Genomic DNA, 6,392 nt, shown 5'->3' with positions numbered 1-6,392 from the left:
CAGCCACGCTGAACCGAGGATATGACTGGTGTGCATGTCATATCCTCAATTTGGCCGGAGATTTGCTCCATGTCTTCATCCTCCTCCTCGTCATAGTCCTCCACTGCACGTTGTGATGAGACGAGGCTGGGCTGTGTGTTATCACCCACACCCACTACTGTTTCTTGCTGCAACTCATCGCGCTCCGCCTGCAATGCATCATGTTTGGTTTTGAGCAGAGACCGTTTTAGAAGGCAGAGTAGCGGTATGGTGACGCTAATAATGGCGTCATCTTATACCTTTATGATGTTATTGTTTATTCTAAAGCAAACAAGATTTTAGGGTGTATAAAAAGGGAGATTAGATCCGGTGATCCCAACGTATTGTTAACCCTCTATAAATCACTTGTAAGGCCACATCTGGAATATGGGGTAAAGTCCTGAGCAGGTTGATAACCATTGGTTTGAGCATGGTAGGGTGTAGTGCGCATCTTCCTGCATCCGCCATAACCTTCCCTTAGGATATACTGTGCCCTTATCAGATTGGTTGTACAAGGTTGCTTCTCTTATTGGATGGATTTCAAGCTGCATGGATAATGTTCATTTAAATGATGTGGATAGAAAGACTGAAGATATCTACATGTAGTCTGAAATCCATCATGAATCAATACTATTTTACACAGTCATAAGCAGCCCATGGGCATTCACCTGCATTCAAACCAATAACAGCTCATAGACCAGACAATCCATCTACCACTGGACCAAAGACAGGAAGTTAAATCCACTGCCTGCGGTAACCAACTTAATCCTATAGGCTACTCACACAACAAACCCAACAGAAAGGAAAAAAACATGGCTTCGATTATCCATCCAATGAAAACGCATAACCATTGTGAGCCATTGGACAATGCAATTGGACACTTGGTGACATGGTGCACGGCCCAATGAATCAAGTCTTTACTTCATATTCACGGTTTAAGCCCTTGGGTTCTAATGTGCCCAGAGTACATATCCAGAAAGATTCTCTTTCTTTGAGCTAAACACAAGTCAACAATACATTGTAAGCAGATTCTATTACCAGTCCCACACCATTTTGTGACGCATAATCACACAGTGATCCAATTAACATTCCAAGTCATCGAACATGTCCAAGCCATACGCAGAGGAGGCAATAGAATTAGGAAGCTCAAAGAAAGGGAATCTTTCTGGATATATACTCTGGGCACATTGGAACCCAAAGGCTTAAACCATGAATATGAAGTACAGACTTGATTCATTGGGCCATGCATGGACATAATGGACATAATTCTAATAGGCAGGACAGGTAATAAGGAGCACAAGTTATATGCTAAAATGTGTTGTGTGACAAGACAGACACAGGAAAGGACATGATAACAGGTGTAGGGACCAACAAGGTGAGACAAGGGGTATCAGGATAGGGTCAAGTAGGTATGAATGTAGTAATGGGGCAGGCATAGAGAATTGTATGTGAATGTGAATTACAATAAATCACTAAGGAAAGGAATATGTGAGTGTGTGCCTAATGTAAACTAATATTGTACTGGCAAAATTATAGATGGAAAGGGAGAAGGGGAGGGGGGGAGAGAGGAGGCTGTAATTGACTACAAGGGTATGAGTTATGAGTGATCATAGGGATAGTGTTACATAAGTGGAAATACCTATGGAGGACCGGATGTGTAAGCGCATACCTTATACAAACCTATAGAGTGCTGATGGGTGAGAGTGTGATGTTAGATATAAGACATCCTATAGTGAATAGTGAGCCGTAATCAAGTGCAACAGGGATATTTCACGTGACTATGGGAACCTGGAAGGTAAAGAAAGGGGAGAAAAAACTGTTAGACAAGGTAATCAGACATAATGTAACCAGTTGATCAGACATGATCACCTGGTTTGAGACCCCCTGCCTTACACTATATAGATATCATGTTCATTCCCCATCTATCTTGCTCAGGAGAGCATCTCCCTCCCCCGGCACCAAGAGCAGCTCATACTGAATTGTTACATTGACTAGTAACACTGCACACAGAAATGCACCTTAATATTCCACTGTTAACCCTTTCCTCCCAGCAGTAACACACAACTCCTCACCTTGATATCATGGTGATTTATGGTCAGAATGACTTCAATGCGATCAGTGATTTCTATTCTAGCTCTGCTCACATAGATTTTATATCCACACTCAACTATAGGCCGTTCTTCATATTTTGGGGGCTTTTAGTCAGATATACTAGTTTGTGCCTGTATAGTATTGGTGTAGATGGGAGTGTAGGGCATGGGTTACATGGCACTGTGGTGGAATACTGATGGGAGGTATTGGTGCTGTGTTTGATGCTTCTACTGGGTATTTTCCTACAAATACTGGAACAGCTCACTGCTTAGAATGATCCTTCCCAGCTCTATAATATATTATATATACCCCACAATGCAGGCTCACACACACATTTGTCTCAAGTGTGTTGTAGGGACACAGATACAGTCTTGGTCATGTGACTAAAGGCTACTTTACACACTGCGATATCGGTCCCGATATCGCTAGTGTGGGTACCCGCCCCCATCTGTTGCGCGACACGGGCAAATCGCTGCCCATGCCGCACAACACCGACCAGACCCGTCACACATACTTACCTGCCCGGCGACGTCGCTGTGTCCGGCGAACCGCCTCCTTTCTAAGGGGGCGGTCCGTGCGGCGTCACAGCGACGTCACTGAGCGACCGCCCAATAGCAGCGGAGGGGCGGAGATGAGTGGCCGGAACATCCCGCCCACCTCCTTCCTTCCTCATAGCGGCTGGGAGGCAGGTAAGGAGAGGTTCCTCGTTTCTGCGGTGTCACACGGAGCGATGTGTGCTACCGCAGGAGCGACGAACTACATCGTTACTGCTGCAGTAACGATAATCGAGAATGGAGACCCATGTCACCGATGAGCGATTTTGCACGTTTTTGCAACGATGCAAAATCGCTCATCGGTATCACACGCAGCAACATCGCTAATGCGGCCGGATGTGCGTCACAAATTCCGTGACCCCAACGACTCCGCATTAGCGATGTCGCAGCGTGTAAAGCCCCCTTTAGTGGGAGTGGTGTACAGGGTCTTAGCAGTAAAGAGTATTCCATATTTCTGCCAGATACCCACAGAGATATTGAAATCTGAAAAAAGAGACTTCTGCTCATTGAAGGTAAGAACTGCTCACATAGCGTTCAACTCCACAGCAAACGAGTGCTCTAGCACTGGCATCTCAGCAGGGATATTCCCCTACTACACATGTGTGTCTAGGTCACTGTGACAGTTTACAGGACATAACTCAGGGCACCTAGACAGAAGGCAGAGGGACTACTTTCTATTTCTGGTGTAGAGCTTAGTACAATATATATATATTTATACTATTACATGGGACACATGTACCTTGTATTACCATTATTCGCTGTATATGAACCCCTTTTCTCCGGGCATTATTTGTCTATAGCATTTTTCACGAACCTGAGGCAACTGAGAACCCTTCAGTGAAGGAATTCCACTAACCCTCACAATACATACCAGGGGCCTCCCTGCAGTAACTCAGGTAGTTGTACCCATTCTCTTTCCGCATTCTATGTGTTCTTCTTCTTTCTTCTTTTTTTTCTTTTTTCTTCTTTTTATTTCTATCATGTAGTTCAGGGGTTTATAGATATATGTCCTGCATCTCATATTTCCTTTAGTGGTGCTTCTTACCCATTCTCATATCATTTACCCTAGTATTTCATGATCCTGAGGCGACTGAGAACCCTTTAATAAAGGAATCCTTTTTCACCTGAATTGTCAAGTGATACTTACCAGTGACTATCACGTAATGTTACAGGTAGTTCCATTTTCTTCCTCTTCTTTCTCTCCTTTCTTCTTTGTCACACGGTCCATTGTGTTATAGCCCACGTGTCATGATAACACTTGTACCATCTTTTCATTTAGATTCCACCTACAATTATTTACCGATTCCAGTTCTGGAATAGGCTTTCATCATCTACTCACTAGAATTCTCAAGTTCATAAGGTACTGAGACATATACATGTTCACACCATTATAAAGAACAAAGTATAAACATTGAGGTTTTTCTCACACCCATGTTCCTGTGTTCTTTGATATGATATGTGTTCATTTCCTTCACTATATAGGATTGCAAGTTTTCCATTTGTACCTTAATGGCAATGACGCTATACAATTGAACACATATCATCCTGTTATCCATATAGGTGTGTATTTACCTGCTTGACTATTTTTGGTTGTTTGATCCAGAATGTTTCTCCAGATAGGTCATGTGGAAATTTTCTTTCCTCAGTACAAATGTTTTCACTATGGCTTTGGAAAATTTTTTTGTATGTGCATCATGGTCATTTGACCCATTGTACTCTCAAGTAGCAATATATTGTACTGTTATGTTGTACTATGTACTAATTACGTGTTTATATGGTTTTGTAACCCTTTATGATCTTAGATAACTTTATCCTTGATAAAGACCTAAAAACAAGCTCGAAACGTTGGATGAATTATCCTTTTGCACAAATAAAGAATTTTCAGCATTCTAAGAGTTCTTTTCTTACGTTATTGATCACTATAGTGTGCCAGAGCTATTTCTATTGAATTGACTCTTATTTTTTCTGAGCACCTGCTATATACACAGTGAGCCAGACATATTCAATTTTCATTCAGAAGGCAGAGGGAAGCCTTAGCAGCTGAGCCTATATCTTGGCTTGTGAGCATTAGAACAGGCCGGCGATTACAGGGTAACATGAAAAATGTCCAGCTTGCATTATGACTAGAACATGACAATATCCTTTTAAGTACTAACCTATGATGCGTTCCTAAGCAGTTGATGTTATATGTTCTACATTTCATTTTCTGCATACTTTCCAAGTAGTAGAATTTGCTTTGATATAGGCAACTGGATTTTCACAATGAAAAGGCAAAGGATAACGCCCGAAAAAGACGCCATACATTATGTCAGTGCCATCACTGACAAACCTGGATTGACCATGAAATACATCAATCCCCTTAAAGGTGAGTTAAAACAAGTTTTAACTAAATTGCCTTAATATTGTCATGCATTAGAATGACTGTCTTAGGTAATGATAAATATTTTCTACAGGAAGAGGAGTGTTTGCTGAAACTGAAATCGAAAAAGGGAGTTTTGTTGCAGAATATCGAGGTGAGCTCACGTATGCACTTACGATGGTAGACAACTACTCGAGATTTATGGTTGTGGTACAAGTCAAAGATCTAATGGCCCATACTGCAGCGAAGGTCTTCCAAGCACACTTATGCAGACCTCATGGCTACTCAGAGAGAGTCCTCACAGATCAAGGCACTGCCTTTGAAGCGGAAATCTTCAAGGACTTCTGCAGCTTTTACCGATGCAGGAAGATGCGTACTACACCCTACCATGCTCAAACCAATGGTTATCAACCTGCTCAGGACTTTACCCCATATTCCAGATGTGGCCTTACAAGTGATTTATAGAGGGGTAACAATACGTTGGGATCATCGGATCTAATCTCCCTTTTTATACACCCTAAAATCTTGTTTGCGTTAGAATAAACAATAACATCATAAAGGTATAGCAGTACCGTTTCAAAGTTTCGGTGTCCCAAGCAGCATTCCATCAGCCTCTGGAAGGTTCCTGGCAAATTGCACAGCTCGAAGGGCATGCTTTTGAACTCGCAGAGACCCATCGGGGTGGCAAAGGCGGTCTTCTCCCGGTCTGCCTCAGCAACGGACACTTGCCAATAGTGACTAGTGAGATCAAGGGTAGAAAAATAATTTGCAGTTGTCAATGCAGCTAGCTATTCCTCAATACAGGGGAGTGGTGCTGTCCTTCTTCTTTAACAGGACCAACGGAGCTGCCCAGAGGCTACAACTGTCACGGATAACCCCAGCCTCCTTCATGTTGCTCAACATGTCCTTGGTACACTGGTAATGTGCAGGTAGATTTGGCTTATATCTCTCTTTGATGGGTGGGTGTGCACTTGTGGGGATGTAGTGTTTGACCCCTTTTATTTTTCAAAAGTCTAGCGGATGTTTGCTGAAGACTTGCTCGTATTCTTGCACTAGCCTGTAGACCCCCTTCTTGTGATGTGAAGGTGTGGAGTCAGTGCCTACGTGTAATTCCTTACACCACTCCTCTGGCTGACTTGGTGAGCTGTCACTGAATGGGTGGGCTGAAGCAATGGTGGATGCTGCTGTTTGGATAGCATGTGTATCTACTGAGAACAGCTTATCAATGGTGGCAAATCGGAGCAGCTTAATCTTTTGCTCTCCGCAGTTCAACACTCTCATGGGCACTCTTCCCTTCCATATTAATGAATAAAACTATGATGTAAATAGCATATAGATACCCCACAAATGCAGATAAAAGTAGGTTATGG

The sequence above is a fragment of the Anomaloglossus baeobatrachus genome, unplaced genomic scaffold, assembly GCF_048569485.1.
Source record: "Anomaloglossus baeobatrachus isolate aAnoBae1 unplaced genomic scaffold, aAnoBae1.hap1 Scaffold_2653, whole genome shotgun sequence".
Taxonomy (NCBI): Eukaryota; Metazoa; Chordata; class Amphibia; order Anura; family Aromobatidae; genus Anomaloglossus; species Anomaloglossus baeobatrachus.
The sequence above is the reverse complement of the archived record's forward strand: the minus strand, read 5'-3'. Positions refer to the sequence as shown.